The 1903-nt window shown below is 60.6% G+C and overlaps 1 long non-coding RNA gene across 2 annotated transcripts in view; it reads left to right on the top strand.

Moving 5' to 3' along the window:
- Positions 1-1903, top strand: part of LOC105539054 — a 5962-nt gene continuing 4059 nt past the window's right edge. Inside the window, exon 1 of one of the 2 annotated variants that reach the window (XR_001005997.1) lies at positions 1-183. This is a non-coding gene — a long non-coding RNA (uncharacterized LOC105539054). Of the gene's footprint in view, positions 385-1903 lie in introns of both variants that reach the window. The other variant, XR_001005996.1, reaches the window with a different exon arrangement.

Raw genomic sequence — 1903 nt, 5'->3', positions numbered from 1 at the left:
TGGCCCGAGCCCCAGCCTGGCCTCCCACCCAGGCCTCCCACCCAGCTCCCGGTCGCGGCGCCTCCTGGGGGTCCCTGCACTCTGGAAGAGACTGCAGGCGCTGGAAAGCGAGGCCGGTGGGCGGGCGAGTCGGGAGGCTCGGGCGGCCGAGGTCCAGGAGCGGATCCCAGGTGGCGGGAGCTGGTGAGTGGAGCTATGGCCGAGCCCTGCTGGGGCCGACGCGGGCGGGAGCTGGACGCGGCCTTGCGCTGGGGAAACGCGGGGACCCCCTACCCACGCCCGCCTTCACCGGAAGACTCGGAAGGAACCTGGAGTTCTCCGCAGACCCGGGCCCCGCCCTGAGCTTTCCAGCGGCCGGGAGGAACCGGTCCTGGGGCTAGGAAGGTGAGCGCACCTTTCCCTGAGCACAGGGCGGCACTGCGCGGGCGAACCCCGGATTCTCCACCCGCGACCCAACGAATTTTCGCCCTATCCGGTACCGGAGACGAAAGTCTCCTTCATCCAAAATACCGGTATCTTCTCTTCGTTCTGTCAACCGCTTTTTTAGAGTTTGTTCTTATCTCTCGGAAGTGCACGTCTCCTAAATTAAGGAGTGCTGAGTAACGCGTGCGGGAGTTGGGGTATCGGCGAGCACCTGTGATTGAAGCCCCCTCTTCCGTGATCAGTCTTCGTCTTCTGTTTCCGGCAGCCCCAGTATTTCCCCCCCCATGAAGTGATGGTATGTGTATGTGTGTGTTTCGGGGCCCGTGTGGTGTCCTCTGTAAGCAGCGAGAGCTGTAACTCAAGGTGTGCACTGGGAGAGTGAAGCGACCACACACCTGCTTCCAATCGGGCTCGGGCGCGAACACTCAGGCTGATTCCTGAAGGTCGTGTTCCGAAGGAAAAGACAGAGCATGCACTAGCCACGGGTGACATTCCCACCCGTACAACCGCGTGGTGGGCGCGTACATCCCACATCCAACATTGCCCCATGCAGGCGCCCGCCCGCTGCGCACACCGTTCGCAGGGCACCTCGTTATTGAACGTTGGGAGCGGCGTTTAAAGGTCGAATCTCTCCTGGCAGTGCGGAGTCGGGACTGACGGAAGCAGTTTGGCCTCTGCAACCGTTTTCCATACTTTTCGGTGCGGACCCCAGAGGCCTCACGACTCCTCATCACCGCACGTGAGCGCCGCCCCCACAGGGTTTTCTCCACGACCTCGTTCTTGGCTGGGTCGCTCCTCTCTTAGTACCTCCTCTCTGGCCAGAACGAATCTTTGATTCCGTGCTGCGCAGTCTACGCAGTCGGGGCAGGAACCATTGCAGTTTTCCATAGGCAAATACCTGCCGGCTCCACCTTAGGCGAGATGTGGCCCCTCGGGGAGGGACCCGTTGTGGACACGTTTGCGCAGCTGGTGAAGTGACCAGATAATAACCAGGGCAGATTTCCTTAGCCGGGAACCCAGGTACCGGCCTAGGAATCCGTGAATACATTTGCAAAGTCGAGTGTGTGTGTGTGTGTGTGTGTGTGTGTAGACACATACTTTTGTCCTTGTAAGAGTATGTGTACATCTAAATGTGTGCGCTTTAGACATCAGTACATTTCATTAGTCCATCCATAGCTGGTCCGGGGTCCGAGGCCTGAAGAGTTTGAAACACTCAGGCCTGGGTTATTTGACCGAGAAACCTGGCGGCGACAGTGCAGCGCTGCATCTGGGGACGGCGACCCCACCTACAGTGGCACCGACCTTCCCTCTGGCTTTCCGGGGCCAGGATCCCACAGCTCGCCCCGCCCCAGGATCCCGCAATCACTCTGAGGTCCTGCTGCAGCCGCTCTGAAGAGTCTGTAGCGACCCCCAGCCAAACTCTCCAGCTCATCGAAAACTGGCGCTGGGGAGGCCTGGGCGACCCTGGAGCGGCGCCGTG

Source organism: Mandrillus leucophaeus, unplaced genomic scaffold (genome assembly GCF_000951045.1).
Source record: "Mandrillus leucophaeus isolate KB7577 unplaced genomic scaffold, Mleu.le_1.0 Scaffold20, whole genome shotgun sequence".
NCBI lineage: Eukaryota > Metazoa > Chordata > Mammalia > Primates > Cercopithecidae > Mandrillus > Mandrillus leucophaeus.
The sequence above is the reverse complement of the archived record's forward strand: the minus strand, read 5'-3'. Positions and strand labels throughout refer to the sequence as shown.